Below are 18,414 nucleotides of genomic sequence, written 5' to 3' on the forward strand. Positions count from 1 at the left end.
CTTTGTTAAGGTAAGAGTCTGCTTCCAATGTGGAGAATGTACTGACCCAAGCTTCAGGGGTTTGTACAGCTGTTTTCAGAGATACTTCTAGGGACTTGTAAGTTTTCAGTTCTTCCAAGGTGGCATGATAAGGGATGAAGTGGTTACTCCTTTCCTGGCCTGTGCTCTAGTCTATGAGTGACTGACCACAAGCAGTCTTTCCTCTTTTGGAACTGTGTGGAGGATTTTCTCTCTTCTGCTACTACAAGCTCCACCACACCAGTGCTCATCTTTTCCCCAGAACTGTGACCCAGATCCAAGTATGGGCAAGGCAAGAGATTCCTGCCTCGGCACTGGCAAAGAGATCCCTGCAATCCCCCCTCTGATCAGCCACATGACTCCCCCTCAGTCTGTGGGCCAGAAGCTCAGGAGGCAGCCACCACCCTGGGGCCAAGCTCCTCAGGGAATGGGGCTGAGACTCAGTGCTTCTCTCACCACAGAAACAGACTTTTCCCACTGACCTTCTAAGTTGTCTTTGGCATTTATGGGTTGAGAAGTCTGGAAACTTCCACAGCTGCTGGTGATTGAGTCCTGTGAGGCCTCCTCCAGATTCCCTCAGGCCTGTGAGCCTATGCTGCATTGTGCTATTCTCCCAGCCCAGTGTGATATACCTTTTTGATCAACTGTCCAGGTTGTCTTGGGCTGGAAATTTGTTTTACTTTGTCTCTTTGTGGGTTCTGCTGTAGAATTTGTTTAGAGCCATTTTTTATGGGTATTTGGAGGAGTTTGGGAGACAGCTCAAGCAAGTCACTGCTTTCACTCTGCCATCTTGGCTCTGCCGCCATTTAGATTTTTCTGACTTTATAATAGGACATACTTATTCACATAACACATGTACACACATGTATAATTTTTGTTTGCTGGGAGGATAGAATATTGAAGCCACTACCCTGAAGCTGACTTGTCAGAATTGTGTGATCATAAATGACAGACTACCTATGTTACCATATCTCGTTGTCTATGTGCTTCTTTTTTTGTGCTATATTGACTATTAAGTATGAAAGTCAAGAAACGTAGTTTGTTTATATAGAACTGTCTCTGGATATGCTTGCCTTTTGTCGATAAATTCTCTGAAATATGCTTAATCATGCTCAGATAGAGGTAAAATTATTGAATCAATGCATTTTTTTATTCTTCTTTATTCCTTTCCAGTCACAGTTTCACAACCATAGCTCTTCCCTCTCCCTCCTCCTCTTATCCAATCAGTTGACAGCTCTCCTATTCTACCCTTATAAAATCTTTCATGTCCCCTTCTTTCCACTCACAGAGCCACAATTCCATTTTGAGCCCTCATCATTTCTTGCCAGGACTATTGAATTTTCCTCCTAATTGATTCCCCTGTCTCAAATCTTTCCCCATTTGGATTCATCCTTCATATGTTCATGTTTGTGATATTCAAAATGACTGTTTTTTGGGGGAAGTGTCTTTCATTTCCTTCATTCTTCAAAAACATCTTTTTCAGAATAGCTAGAAAATTACTCTATTGCTCAAAAAGTGCCAGTGGTTCTTTATTGCCTGTAGTGTGAAATTTAAAATCATCTGTTTGGCACATAAAACCCTTCCCAATCTGGTGTCAGTCTACCTTTCGTGGCTTATTACACATTAGTAATCTTACCACATATCATGATATAGCCAAACTGTCCAACTAAATGTTCCTCACATTCAGTATTTCATTTGCAGACTACCTGTCTTTACGTGGTCTCTCCCCCTCCCCTCCCCAATGCCTGAAATGGCTTCCTCCTCACTTCTGTGCTTAGAATTCCTAGTTCCTTGCATATTAAGCTTTTCCTGCTACACAAAACTGTAGGTGTCTGTCACCCCCCTTTTGCCCCCTTCCACCAAAAAGAAAAAATAAGCCTTGCATCAATTTTGCATATATGAGCTATTTACTTTTAGCTTTTCTCATTGTTTTGTCTGATGAGACTTTTTTGTGGTTGTTGTTCCTATCCCCAGAGCCAAACAAAGTGTTTGGCAAATGAGAAATTCAATAAATGATTCATGTTTTAGTGAACACTGTAAGCCAGGGGTGTGGAACGTGCAGCCTCGAGGCTATATGTGGCCCTCTTGGTCCTCAAGTGCAAAACTTCACAGAACAAATCCCTTTAATAAAAGGATTTGTTCTGTAAAACTTGGACTCAGTCAAAAAGCTGCACCCAAGGACCTAGATGTCACATGTGGCCTCAAGGCCACAGATTACCCACCCCTACTATAAGCAATGTGCTCATACTAAATAGAGATGGATTCATGTAGCCTTTTTAGTACCTTTAGTATCTCTCCCTTCCTTCACATTTCTACTGCAACTCATTTAGTTCAGGACATCATTGAATCTTTCTTTACTAAAATAATAAATTCTTTGTTCTTCTGGTATCCAGTCTGTTGATGTTCAAATGCAATCTATATAATATTGTTAGATAAATCTTCCTAAAATTTAACTCTTGTTTGTCATTCCCAGGGTCATCAAAATTCAAAGGCCCCTGATTGCCACTGTTATGACATGCAAATTAAATAGCCTTACATTCAGGGAAGTTCAAACCATAGCCTAATGTTGAGACACATTTCTAGCCTTGTCTTGTGCTACTCACCTATACTTACATTAACTACAACTTACCTGGATCATTAAGTATTGCTTGTATATGTCACACCATTTTCTGACTTTGCACTTTGGGTCCTATGTTTCTTTCCACTTGGAATTTTCTATATATACTGCCCTCTATGAATTCCCCTCCATCACCTTCAACCATTGAAATTCCACTCATCCTTCCAGGTCGACCTCTGTTAATTTATATTGGTTTCCACAACTATATATACCTTTTATTTATTCTGTACCCCAAGAGGAAAAAAAAACAGAAAGATTTGTATGAACCAATTCAGACTTAGAGCAAATGAAGCATCTGAAAAATTTATACTCTGAAACAACTTTGTAAAAATGAGCAACTTAAAAAAAATTAAGAATTGTAATCATTGCAGTAATCAGCCATATTTTAAGAGTAGTGATGATGAGCACCACCAAATTTATGATAGAAACAGTGGACTAAACATACAGAATAATGCACACATTTTTTGGTATGACCGATATGGTTTTGTTTTACTTTACTGAATTTGTTGACTAGACAATTTGTTTTAATTAACTGAATATTTGTTTATTTTTTTCATGGGAGAGGGAGAAAGATGAGAAATAAAAAAAATAAAATGCATACTTTTTAACTTACAAAAACAATATTTAATTAAAAAATGTTTGTTACTTTAGAGCAAAGACTGTCCTTTTTCAAGTTCATCGTCCTCTTGGGGTACAGAAGAAATATTACATTATAGCCATACATCATAATTTGTTCCATTCTTTGCCATTTGATGGATACTCCTTTATTTTCCAGTTCTTTGTTGCCACAAAGAAGCTGCTATGAGTATTTTTATACGTATAGCATCTTTTAAAAATTAATTTCATCTCTCTAGGATACAGGTTTAGGACTGGTACAGGTAGATCAAAGGATACTTATAGTTTAGTAGAAAAATTAATTATTCATATGTAGGCTGAATTAACATAAAAATACCATTACTACCTAAATTATTTGTTCAGTAATATACCAAGCTTCTAAATTCATATGAGTGAGCAAACATAAAGAATCTCATGGGAAAAAATGGAAAGGAAGGGAACCTAGTGATATTAGATCAAAAACTATTCTGCAAATCAGTGCTGCTTTAAAAAAAATAGGTTAAGTAGAATAGATTAGGTACACGACATAAAAAGGAAAATTAACCTAGTAGCCTAGTGTTTAATAGACACAAAGGCTCCAAGTAGCCGGGTAAGGATTCACTATTTATCAAAAACTGCCAGGAAATGTGAAAAGCAGTCTAGTAGAAATCAGGGTTTAGATCAATGCTTCACAACATATAACATGATAAGCTCTAAAGGGATACATGACCTAGATATAAGGGATCATCAAACATAAATGGAGTAGAAGAATAAGGCAGGAATTACTTCCAGATGTATAAGTAGAGGAAGAATAAATGAAACAAGAACATCATGGAAGGTAAAGTGGATAATTTTGACCATATAAAATTTTAAAAATTGTGTATGAATAAAACTGAATATGAATGAAGCTAAGATTATGAAGGAACCAATTATAAAAAGCATTTGAATATTTTTACCAATAAATGTCTTATTTTTAATATTTATAAGTAAATAATTAACATTTCTTAAGAATAAGAGCAGTTCCCAAATTGAAAGTTGTCAAATGGATACAAAGATATTTTTTAAGAAAAAACACAAGCTATCATTAGCCATACAAAAACAATCTTCCAAATGACCATTAATTAAAAAGTACAAAATTAAGAAATTCTGAATTTCTGTTTCATAGATATTGGACTGGCAAAGATGGCAAAAAAAATATTCATGAGACAAGAGGAGCACAGGCAAACTTATATACTATTTCAGGAGTTGTGAATTGGGGCAATCATTCTGGAAACCAATTAGGAGATTGCATTCTCATAGAGTAAGGCAGCACAGTTCAAGAGGTCAGGGTAGGGTTACTAGGAAGTATGGTCAGGTAGGAGTATGGAAGCCTACTTCCAGGAAAAAGAAAGTCAATGATCATCCATTAAATCTCAGATTCTCTGTAGCACAGTCTAAGTCCTGGTAGGAAGGATCCTTTATGAAATGTATTATTTCTCAATCAATTCAACAAAAATATTTAAGTGCAAATTATGTGAAACACCATGCTCACTCTTGTATTAAAGATCTCTTCTACTTTTTGAAGGTAGGAACTACATCCACCCTTATTTCCTAGAGTTAGAACAGTGCCCAAAATATATGTTCAATTAATATTTGTGAAGTGAAAAAGTAGAAAGAAAAGAGACTCAAATTCACTTGCCTTTGCAATTTTGTTTTCAAATTTTCATTGCAACTACTACATTCATTAATCATTTTAGAAGATTATTTGTATGCTTCTTGAAGACAGGCAAATTACTTATTGATTCTACAATGGTATTCTTTTTGATATCACTTTCTGCTTTATAGTTTTTTCACTTTATACTTTATAGTTTACCTCAATTTCTCTTCAATGGTATAATTAAAATACTAATCAATATATTGTGTATATTCACAAATCTCTTTATGGCAGCATTGACACAAATAAAAAATTTTAACATCATTTAATAACGTACTTTCACTAAAACTCATGATGTTTTTCCTAATGGAGTTTTTGGGGGGGTGGCAAAATCAGTTAATTAGTCTAGGAAAGTTTGGTGAAGATACGTTGATACTGATCAACGACAACACTTCTCTGGAACCTATGATTTTTAGAAAGTTTCATCAAAAGTAATTTGCCCAGAATTAAACAGCCAGAAGAAGGGTGGGTTGTGAATCTGGCTTATCCTGACTCTGAAGCCAATTTCCTATCCACTGATATGTTGCCTTTGCTTTTTTAATAGTAGAGATAAGGAATGTACTTGGGATTTTATTGATATAAGAACTCCAGACTAGGGAATTCCCTTTTATCAGTTTTCTTTGGTAACATTAACTAAATTTAAAACTATGGCAGGAGTTGCATGGCTGACAACTCTGATACCTTTGCTCTTTTTTCCTCTCTTTTTTCTTATTACTCAGCATATATATCTTAGTAAAGCAATGTTTAAAAAAAATAGAAATGGCAATCACTTTAAATACTTTGCACTTACAGGTTTTTTTTCAGTAAATACTCCCTATTCATTCCAAAGAACCATAATATCAATAGCAGACCTTTGGCGTTGAAATATATATTAGTATGTATGTGTGTATATATGTATATGTGTATGTGTTTATGTATGTATATACATACACACATGTATATGCACATGTACCTGTATACATATTTACATATATGCAATGTACACCTATGTTAACTGTGCATTACATGTATATGTTTATATATATACACATATACATGTATATAGACGTGTGTGTGTGTGTGTGTGTGTGTGCGCGCGCGCGCGCGCAGGTCTTCATCATCTCATTGGTGGAATATTATAAGAGCCCACTGATTAATCTCCCTGTCACAAATTTTCCTTCCTTTCCACTCGACTGCCAAAATTATTTTGCTAAAGGATAGATCTTAGCATGTAGCTCCCTTCTCCCCCCAACCGTATTCAGTAACTTTCAGTGTCTCCCTATCAGTTCTAGGATCAAATATAAAATTGTCATTCAAATACCTTCATAACCTGCTCTCCTCCTTTCTACTTTTCTTAAATCTTATTTCTTCCTCTCTTCTTCAAATCAGTGACACTGGTTTCCTTACTGTTCCTTAAACAAGATACTACTTTTCCAGACTCTAGGAATTTTCACTGACTATCCCCCAATCCTGGAATATTCTTCCTCCTCATCTCTACCTCCTGGCTTCACTGGCATCCTTTAAGTCCCAGCTAAAAATTGATATTATATAGAAAGGCTTTTCTGATACCCATTAATTGTAGTGCCTTCTGTTATTTACAATTTGTGCTGTATATAATTTTTTCGTATATAGTTGTTTGTATGTCGTCTCTGCCAAAAGACTGTAAGCTGCTTAAAAACAGGTACAATCTTTTGCTTTTTTGGGTGTACCCCTATCATTTAGCAAAATGATTGGCACATAATAGGTATTTGAATGTTTATTGAGTGACTGATGATCTTTAATAATAAAATTCAGTACCTGAGTTTATGTTTAGAGCAACACAACTAGAATAAATGAAATAAATGTGGTGTATCAGCATAAATATCCTCTTTAAAAAAAAAATCTGCCCTTTCCATAACCACACAGTACCCTCCCTTATTGAGAGAAGAAAAAGGAAGAAAATATCAATAATCTGAAATCGTACATTTATGATCAAGCAAAATATATGACCCTTTCTTCCTTGTTACATTCATCAGTATTCTGTCAGGAGGTGAGTGGCATGTTTCATCTTCCTTCTTTTGGACTCTTGGTTGATCTAAGTTTTAGTCTTGAAAAGTTTTTCTATATAATTTTATCATTGTAAAAATTATTCTTCTAATTCTGATTACATTAATCTGTATCAATTCACAAAGGTCTTACCAGTTTCCTCTGAAACAGTCCATTTCATTAGTTTTTATGCACAATAATATTTCTTTACATTTTTCCATTCCCCAGTAGGAGAAAAGGTGCTTAGTCTTCTTTTTTGGCTAATAGAAAAAGAACTGCTATAAATGTATTTTGGGTGCACACATACACACACACACACACACACACACACACACACACACACATTTTTTTTGAGGAATGGTATAACGAGGTTGAAGGATATATACAAATTCTTTCCCTAGGTATAATTCAAAACTTGTGCATGATGTGACCTTTTATGTCTGGGTTATTGAATGTCCATTTGGACATTATATTGATGTATTAAATTGTGTGAGGTGTTGGTATAAAATAATTTTCTGCTTTCAAGGTTTTATAGCAGTTTTAAGTCTGATTATGAATCCTTGACCCAGTGAATGGAGTTTTTGAGTTTATTGTAAACAAGGTTACTAGTTTAGTTGGATTCTATCTACTGTGTAACTAATCTAAATCATTAATGAACCTCCAGTCTTTTTTAACTATTACCAAAATTACTGCTTTGCTATATAGTTTGAGATCTGGTAACATAAAGTTATCCTCCTTCCCACATTTTTTTTCTTTTTTTGTTTGTTATTTTCATTTACAAAAAAAGAACAATGGTCTAACAAGTTCTTCTTCTCTTCTAGATGATTGTTAAGTATTTTTTTTCTGTTAACCAATGCCTCAGAAGTTTTATTGGTTAAATAAAAAAGTTTACAGTTTTGTTGTGTTTTTTGTGTTCACTCAGCCTATATATGAGCAATTAATATTTCTGTAATTATTGTGTATGTTTGCTTTATCTTTGCAAGGAATGTTTTTCATAGTTGCATTCATATAGTTCATTGATGAAGCTTATTAGATTTACCCCAAAATAATTTATAGGATGTGTATTTGATCTGAATAGAATTTCTCCTTCTAGTTTTTTCCTGCTAGATATTGTTATCTATTACGATAACTAGAATTTCCAGGATTATGTTAAATGGTAGCGGTGATAATGACCACATTTATTTTATCCCTGATCATATTGGACAGGCTTCTAGTTTTTTCCATTGCATATGACTAAATATGATAAAGATTTACTTTTGCCTATGACTTGAGTTTTTCATAAAATTGGTATAAAATATATACAATGCTACTAAAAAACGATAGGCCTTTGTTGGCAAGTTGATGTCTTGGCTATTTAGTATGCTGTCAAGATTTTCCATAGATTTCCTTCCAGCCAGCATTTTTTAATTTCATAACTGTAGATGCTTCTATAAATCTGACCCTGCTTCCTTCTTCCTTCCTTCTATTTGCCAGGAAGTAATGGGACCAGTAGCCAAGATCTTAGTTTGTCTCATGGTAAACTTCGATCCAGCTTTTATACTCTCCTCTTTCACCCTCATCAAGAGGCTTCTTAATTCCTATTCACTTTCTGCCATCAGAATTTGCCATCTGCATATCTAAGATTGTTGGTATTTTCCCTGTCAACCTAAATTCTAGCTTTTTATTTATCCAACATGGCATTTTGCATGATATACTGTAAATTAAATAAATCAGGTAATAATATATAGTCTTGCTGTACTGTATTTTTTTCCAATTTTACACCAATCAATTGATCCATGGTCTAGTCCAGCTGTTACTTCTTGGCCCACATAAAGGTTTCTCAGGAAACAAATAAGTTGAACTGGGCTTGCTACATTTTGTAGTGATCCATATAGTCAAAGGCTTTAGTGCAGCCAATGAAGCAGAAGTAGGATTTTGTTTGTGTGTCTGTTTGTTTGTTTTTTGTTTTCCTGGAACACTCTTCCTTTCTCCATAATCCAGCTGATGTTGACACTTTGTTCTCTAGTTCCCCTGCCTCTCTGAAAAACAGCCTGTGCTTTTTGTAATTCTTAGTTCAAGCATTGCTGAAGCCTAGCTTGAAGAATTTTAAAAATAATCTTGCTGATATATGAAATGACTGTAATTGTTCAGTAATTACATTCCTTGGCATTGCCCTTCTTTAGGATTGGGATGTAAATTGAATTTTAAATCTGGTGTCCACTGCTGAGTTTTCCAGATTTGCTGACATAGTGAGTACAGCACATTTCCGGCATCATCTTTTAGGATTTTAAATAAGCCACCTAGAATGTCATCACCTCCACTAACCTTGTTGTTAGCAATGCTTCCTAATGCCCACTTGACTTCATTCTTTGAGAAGTCTTGTCCAGGATGATCAGTAGCCACACTATCATGGTCACTAGTGATTTTAAGATCTTGTTATTAATTTAATGTTTTCTTTCATTTTTATATTCTTGCCAAATCTTCTCATTCTCTTCTAAGTCCCTACCATTTTTGTCTTTTATCAGACTCATTTTGCATAAAACTTTCCTTTGATATCTCTGACTTTCTTGAAGATATTTCTTGCCTTTCCCATTTGATTGTTGCATTCTATTTTTTTACATTGCTTATTTAAGAAAATCTTCTTATCTCTCATTGCTATTGCCTGCAATTCTGTATTCAGTTTGATATATCTTTCCCTTTCTCCTTTTCCTTTCTTTTTCTTTCTCTCCTCAGCTATTTATAAAGCCTCATCTGACATCTATTTTGCTTTCTTGTTCTTCTTTTCCCTTAGAATGTTTTTTATTGCTGTCTCTTGTACAATATTCAGATCTCTGACCATAGTTCTTCAGGCACTCTATCTACCAGCTCTAATGCCTTAAATCTATTCATCCCCTCCACTTTGTATTCATAAGAGATGTTATTAGAAAAATTTTGTTTTGTTTTGTTTTTTTTCAATATAACTTGCTGGTCATAGGCAACATTATTTTTCAACAACCCAAAAGGCAACTAATTCTATATATGGATGTCACTAGATGGTGTAGAAATGTGGTTGATTAAATATTTCTCATCCAAAGGTGGAAAACCTCGATGCAGTTAGGTAAAATGAGTCCTTGAGCTCACTGTGGCTCAGATCATGAGATTTTTATTTCAAAATTCAGGCTTATATTGAAGAAAATAGAAAAAATCATCAGACCATATGTATTACCTAAATAACCTGGATAAATAACACTTTATAAAATTTAATAAATGCTAGTTGACTAAATGGATTATCTTTTGATAATCTTGGATATGAAGAATAGTACACAGATAGATATTGAAACTGATAGTATTAATGAATGGCTCCTTGCCCCTCAGAAGTAGGCCTAGAATCAGTGGTGTGCTGATGAATGTTTAGCAAATGGCTTTCTGGGAAAACAAAACAAAACAAAACAATAAACTAATACACTTTACAACTTATAAGTTTAATTTGCATTATTAACATTTTCTCCAGTGCTTTCTAAGGCTAGACAATCAGTAAAACAACTTATTAAGCCCTGATTTTTAACATTTTTTAATTTTGGAGTTGTGTATCTTCACACTGAAAATTTAATAACTGGCTAGCATGAACAGTTACAATCTGGCTTCAGTACACCCCTGCCTAGACCGCTAAAGGGTTAATATAGCCCAGCTCCAAGACATGCGACTCTTCTGTGAGAAAGATTTCCAAAAAGGAATAATTGTAGAAACATTTAGAGAAGTTAGAGAAAAATGAAACTGTAGAGCTTTTGACCTTGAAAGGAATATTTGACAGGGTGAAGAGATAAGATTACCTTCCTAGAGTGAGGATCTGCACAGCCAGAAAAGACAGCTTAATGTAAGGCAACAGGATATTACTGTAAGAACAATATGGAATAGTAGAAAACACACACAATTTTGAATTGAAAGAGATTGGGATTCAACTTTGAATCTCTTTCTTACTATTTACATGACCTTGAAAATTCTCTCTGGTTCTCTATTTTCACATTCATAAAACGAGTGGTTTAGATTAGATGGCCTTTAAAGAACTTTTTTACCTGTAAATCCTAGCTGAGTCAAATAAACTATGGGATTCTTATCTTACAGATGAAGATACTGGTTGCAAGACTGAAAAACACAGCCACCTTGCCTAAATAAATTTACTTTGGTCAAGGAGCCTGGGAGCTTGGATGAACAAACTATGAGACTGGTGTCTCTAGGGATAAGATAGAGAAGGGTATGTTGTCAAGGAAGAGAGAGGAATTAAAATAATTCTAAGTGGGGGTCTCTTTGTACCTTTTCCTGTTTATTTGATATTTTAAAAACTTAGGGATTATCAATTAAAATATATTAAGAATAAAACTCAAAGAGTTTGGCAATATGAATTCAGGGAAAAGAAAGGATAGTAAAGAAATAGAAATCTATATATTTTTTTTTATGTAAGGAAGTCAGGTAGAAAAGAATCCAGGCTGATAGAAAAAGAGGTAGTAATGAAGGAGGAAAAGTCTTGAAATAATGCCTGAAGAAAATGAAGGTCACATGTCCAGATTGGAAATTGGGGTGTGAGGGGAAGTGAAATAGGGCAGAGGTGTAGTACAGCCAGTTAAGATCTATGTAACATAACCAATCCCATTGCTTCAGAGCTTTACTTAGTTTTAGACTCAGAGATGACATAGTATCATATAGTATGATTACCTGAATATTCCTTAAAAGACCAGAGATACACTTTCTTTCAGACAGGAAGAGAAAAAAATAAGCAAACAAATAAAAAACATCTTAGAGATCATCTGATCCATGTTTTTTTTTTTCCTTTTGTGTGTTTGCTTTTTGATGTGGAACCTCAGAGAATCACTTTTGCGATTTACAAAAACCTTAAAATTATAATTGTGTGGAAGAGGGAGAAATAAAATGAAGGGTTTCCTTAGACCTAAATCAAGGATAGAACCTAGAGGACTCAATGAATCCTGGTTAGTAAACCAGAATCTCAGATCTGAAAATTAATCTTGTACAGAGTTAGAATCACTAGTGTCTCACCCTGTGAATCAGAGAAGCTTACTAGAAGTAAAATGGTCAAGAATAAGTTTACCTACTAGGTGTTTTTCCATTTGGCATACGTGCTACGGAGTACAGTAATAAAATGTGATTTCATTTCCTTTGAATTTCTTAATGTTTTATGTCTACTTAATGAGAAAGTATTAACCATTTATATGTATGTATATACATGTAAATCTATATATTTAATACAGACTAATATATACACATAACAGGCACTCAAAATGGAAACCAAACATATATCAATACCCATATTACATTGAAGAATGGTAGGGCAGAAGTCCCCCCAAATTTATTTTCATTTGTCATTGCCAAAATTGTAAATACTCACTTTAAAAACTCCTTTTAGTTTGCAGCCCCTATTAACTACACTGATAAAAAAAAAGTACATTCAATTTTTTCTAGATTAAAGTCCTTATTTGTCCAATTATGCTTCACATATGAGGAATAGCTGAGGTTAGGAATGGTGCGTCACATGGATGTTCATTAATGTCTTAAGTTAGGCATGGGTTTGTGTAGAAACGAGTAGATCTGTAAGTGACCAGAACTTGACCAAACTTGAATCTCCGATTAACCATTCATTGAAGAGCACAGTGAAAACAAACAAAAATGTAGAAAACTCATGTGGAAAGATGCCCCATGAATAATGTAGGTGAATGCAAATGAGTTGAAAAAAAAAGATCCAGAAGCACAGTAGAGGACTGGCAAGCAATCTTTTAAAATAAGATTTACTAATTAAAAAATAGAGCTCCATTTAATAGTCTTTGGATGAATTAATGCTTCAGTGTTTTGGAGCTAAATAAAGATTAAAGGAGCAATAGCTGGTGCATATAGTTCTCATTACAATAAGTAGAAAAAGAATAGTTATGTACATATGTTCACATACATATATGTGCAATAAAATACAGGTATATATATGTATATATATATATATATATATATGCAGTACATGTGTGTATATACATGCACACATAATTAATATAATATATTGATTCTCATGCAGTTTTTCATGAACATATAATGTTTTAAAAGTATCTGTAAGGAAAAAAGAAATTTGAAGGAGAAAGAGGAAATAATATATTATGCATAATTGTTGTTTACCACAGGAAGAGAATAAATGACTTATGAGTTATTCATAAAATATTATATATGTATACACATATGTACACACATGTGTATATATGCATATGTGTGAATGTGTTTATGCGTGTGTGTATACATATGCATACATACACACATATACATGCACAGGTATGCATATGTGTGTATTTTGTATATATAGAGAAATAGATATAGATATGTCTATATTTGTCTCTCTCTCTCTTTCTCTCTCTCTGTTTCTCTATCCATCTACCTAGTACTCTCTCTGACTACTTCCTTCCCAATTTCAAAATTGGTTGCCCAAATAATTACTATTCCAGGTCAAATTACTCTGTGGCGTTGTGCTTACAAAACAATAGCTCACAAACTCTCATCAGTGTATTCCCCTAATAGTCATTCAGTTGACACAATTAATGCAGCTGAGGCAATTAATAAAATGGGATAGCATGAACAAAACATCCTTCCTACTACAACCATCAAGCTGATTCATACACTATTACTCAAATACATACAATATCAATAGGAAAAGTGAGCGAACACATAAATTTCCTACATAAAGAGACATATATAAGAAACACATGTGGACAAGGTATCTCACTCCTCTGGCACTAAAATGGCCCTGATGTTAACTCTTCTTTTTTTTTTTCCTTAAGCATAACATCCCTGATTAGTTATGTTATTTTGTTAGACTACCAGCTCTGTAGTGCAAATAGACTCACAGTATAATCTCAATGCACAGTGACTTTATCAACTCATTCTCCTTAGAACTGCCTTATATTGTTTAAAAAAAAAAACAAAACAAAAAACCCCACCAGAATCTGGTTGATACTTTAGAGAGCCAAACACTATCTGACCTATAATTCTATCGTGTTAATCGAAGTCTTTCTTCATATCTCACAAAAGGAGTAAATATATGTATGTATGTGGGTATATATACATATGTATGTGTATGTGTATGTATATATACATGTATATGTGTATGCATATGTATATGTAAATATTTCTTTTATGACTGATACATAATTTACTAAGGGTGATCATTCTATTTCTGAAAAAGTAAAATCTGAAATTGGTTTTGTAATATACCCTTACACAGAAAAAAATACGTATAATGCAGTATTAACTTGAATAATCCATCTATCTCCTAATATTTTTAACAATTTTTGTTTTTAATTTTTATAACATCTTACTTTCCCTTCATTAATTATTGTTCGGTATACTTTGCAGTGTACTTTCTACATATAATAGGTAATCAAATTATGATTTTCAATATTAATTAAGAAATGTTTTAATTCATGTTCCAAAATATGCTCAGGAAACTTGTTTCTGCATAGGCAAGGATCATTTGCAATGTGAAGGGGATATGTTACTTCCCATGATCTGCATATTATCCTGTACTTCAAATAATTTTCTCAGTCAATAATGGCCTTATCATCCTTGAATAGTAATAGTAAATAGAATTGTCATCATGGAGTTACATAGTGGATAGGATGTCATTGGTGCTGAAATGCTATTAAATTATTTTCAATTTTATATAGGAAACAGTATGATAATGACAAAAAATATACTAACATTATATGAAAAAAATAAAGAGTAAAACTCAATAGAAAATATTGAGGAAATCATACAGGATTGGTAGAATATGTAGCCAGAAAAGTTTTTTTTTCTTTTTCCCATGCTCTTATATAAATTATAGAGCAGGAATGGTAGAACAGGTCACATTAGAAAACCAGAAAGCAGATGAAAGAGAACAAGAGAAAAAAAAATTGAAACAGAATACTTTTAAGAATAAAAATGAAGATTTTTTTTTGAGTTCTGAAACTCTGAAAATAGAGCAGAGTGCAATTAAAGCATCATATTTGATACAATGGAGTAAGGCACTTTGCACACATATTAATTCAAGCGGAAGCCCACATGTAAGTTAAAGGAATTTCTTCTAAAATATGCTCTGCAGTTAGTACATTGACAAAAGACTCAGCTGGGATGTGTTTGGAAAGCCTATAAAGTATTTCAAGTATTTTCATTTTCATTTAATTTGAAGTAACCATGGTATTCCTAATGTTATTACTTGGAGTAAATTTCAAGTTTACACATATGGCTAATATTTTGAATAGAGGATTGTACATAAGACAGATTACATTTTCACATTGAGAAATACCATTATATATATAATATCCAAAAATGAATGTTGTAAAGAAGGTACGAGTGAAATTACAGGAAATTTTGAGTTCTGTAAGTGCTCGTGCACACACACACACACACACACACACACACACACACAGGTCCAGCACATATCTTGTAGTTTGTTCTATTCCTCCATATAGTTAAGCAACATTGTTCTCAAAAAAGGAGCACCCTGGCCAAACACAGACAATACAAAATACACTCACTGAACAATGCCATCTTAAACACCTTTGACTTGTTAACACCAGTACCATTTATAATTAACAGGGATTATAGCAGGGTTTATAACCCCTGGAAATAAAAGTCCTGTCATGAAAAAGAGTGACAGTTTTAGAAATGGTGAGATAATATAAATGAGAGGATGTTTGAAATAAAAATAGGATCATTGTGGAGAAAAATATTAAAAAATGCAAAAGTACTATTTTCTGTAATTTTTCTTTGCTTTTTATTTTGAAGAAATTATTTCTAGAAAAGATTTGATGAATTTCCTAGAAATGGCCAAATATTTAAAATTCTTTTTGGTAGCAATGAATTTTAGTTTCTTTCTGTTCATTTAGGGGAAAAATTCAACGTATCAATAGAAAATATGGATGTAATGTTTTCTTTTTTTTGTTGTTTTTACACAATGGAACTGGCAGTTTCCAGTTCTTAGTGATCATGAAGTTTTAAATAAGAAGTATTATCATATAATCAAAGAATCATGAGAAACTAGAAAATGAGAGTTTCATGGGACCTCAGAGGCTATTTATGTTAGCTCTTACCTGATGAGAATACACCCCCTACAAAGGTATTTTCTGTACAATATACCCAAGAGGTTATCTAACCTTTGCTTTAATACCTTTGAAGAGGGGAATCTACTATTTGCCAAAGCATACCTTTCCACTTTTACTTCACTCATTCGTAAAGGAATTCTCTCATCCATCAAATACAATTTGTCTTTTTATATTTTCTACCCATTCTACTCCTAGGATGAGGCATGATTAGCCTATGACAGCTCTTCCACTAATTATTTGAAGACAGCTATTGGTATTCCATACATGCACCCTCACCCCCAGTTAAGACTTCACTTTTTTAGTTTCAATATACTCAGTCCATCAACTGGTTCTCAGATATTTTAATGTATTGGATTTTCACAATCCCAGTTTTTCTCCTCTAGATATTTTCCAGTTTGACAATATCCTTACTAAAATGTGGTTCCCAGAAGAGAACACAGTAGTCTAGATATAGTCAGGTCTGGGAAGACCTTATAGTCCCTTATGTAATTTCTCTCTTAATACACTCCTGAGCTCATGTTCATTTTTAATGCAACATCATGGTATTAATTGATATCAAGACTGCAGTAGGAAGTTACGCGCGCGCTTACACACACACACAAGTACTTTCTTTTTTTTCCCAAGACAAATTGCTGTCTAGCTCTAGCTTATCCATCTTGTATATTTGACACTGATTTTTATAAATAGAAGCTTTGCATTTATCCATATTGGATTTTACGTAAGTTACTAAATTAGGCCAAATGTTCCTGTTCCCCTCCCCCCTTTTAAAAAAAATTTCTGATAGTGCCATTTATTGTAGTGTAATGAATAAAACCCCAAAAGACAAGGTTGCCAGGCATTGTTAATCAATTTACTTAATTGGCTAGCCATAATAAAGAGATAGTCAGTGGTTTCTTTCAGTAACCAAAGAAACCCAGGAAGACTCTGAAACACCTTAAATAAGGTGTGTAGCTTCTGACAGGGAACTCCCCTGACAAGTGAAATTCCATCCTGATTGGTGGACATTTAATGAGGAGGTGAGCTAAAAGTCTTCAGCTGCTCCTGCTGAGACTCAGTAGCCTCAAGGCATTTGGACAGGGAAAATCATTTTCATCCAGCCATCTCTGGGTAGTTTTCTCCTTTATGAGATTAAGGTTAGTCTAAACTCTAAAGAATGGGATGGAGGACAGTAGTTCCTTCACCCAGGCAAAGGACTCACCCAGACTGGATTCTGTTTGTACTTTAAATGGAAATCAGGTTTCCCAATTGGGTGGGGTCCCATCCAACCTAGTTAAGAACCACTTGCCTTGGGGGCTAGGAGTAATCATATCACTCATTCATGAGCCTCAGAGACTGCCTGACATTTCTAGGAGTGGGGTCTTAACAAAAATAGGAGGAAAAGGATGTCTTACAAATTAATTTAATTAATTAAGTTACTAATATAATAGTATAATATCAATTTCTTTCATTGGGGTACATAGGTACCACTCTGGATAGAGAACCAGGCCTGGAGTCAAGAAGACTTACCTTCATGAGCTCAAATCTAGCCTCAGACATTTACTAGTTATGTGACCCTGGGCAAGTGAGTTATCTCTGTTTGTCTCAGTTTCCTCACCTGTAAAATATGCTGAAAAAGGAAATATATCTTTACTAAGAAAACCCTAAATTGTGTCACAGAGCTGGACGCAAGTAAAAATGACTGAGCAGCTGAGTGCCATTCAATGTGTCAGTTATTTTCTAAGTTTCATCTTCTGCAGAATTGTTAAGGAGCTGTTTATGCATTTGTCCATGTCATTCATTACAATGTTAGACAATAGGTCGGCAAACACATATACCTAGGGCACTGCAGTGGAGACCTTTAGACAGCTTGACACTGGAACATCAGTGATTGTTTTGTTTTTTCACTTCCATAAGGTTTTATTTTTAGTTTTCAACATTCATTTCCACAAGATTTTGAGTTCAAAATTTTCTCCACATCTCACCCCTCCCCCCACCTCAAGATGGTGTGCATTCTGAATACCTCTTCCCATAATCTGCCCTCCCTTCTATCACAGTTCCCTCCCTTCTCTTATCCCTTTCCCCTTCTATTTTCCTGTAGGGTAGAAAAGATTTCTATACCCCATTGCCTGCATATCTTATTTCCTAGTTGTATGTAAAAATAATTTTTAACATTTGTTTTTAAAGCTTTGGGTTCTAAATTCTCTCCCTTCCTCCCTCCCCACCCAATTTCATTGAGATGGCAAACAACTTAATATAGGTTATACATGTATAGTAATGCAAAACACTTCCACAGTAGTCATGTTGTGAAAAACTAAGTATATTTCCCTTCATCCTATCCCACCTCACTGTCATGTATTCTCTTCTCTCTTTTCACCCTGTCCCTCCTCAGAAGTGTTTGCTTCTGATCACCCCCTCCCCAATCTACC

The sequence above is a fragment of the Phascolarctos cinereus genome, unplaced genomic scaffold, assembly GCF_003287225.1.
Source record: "Phascolarctos cinereus isolate Bilbo 61053 unplaced genomic scaffold, phaCin_HiC Scaffold_4;HRSCAF=312, whole genome shotgun sequence".
NCBI lineage: Eukaryota > Metazoa > Chordata > Mammalia > Diprotodontia > Phascolarctidae > Phascolarctos > Phascolarctos cinereus.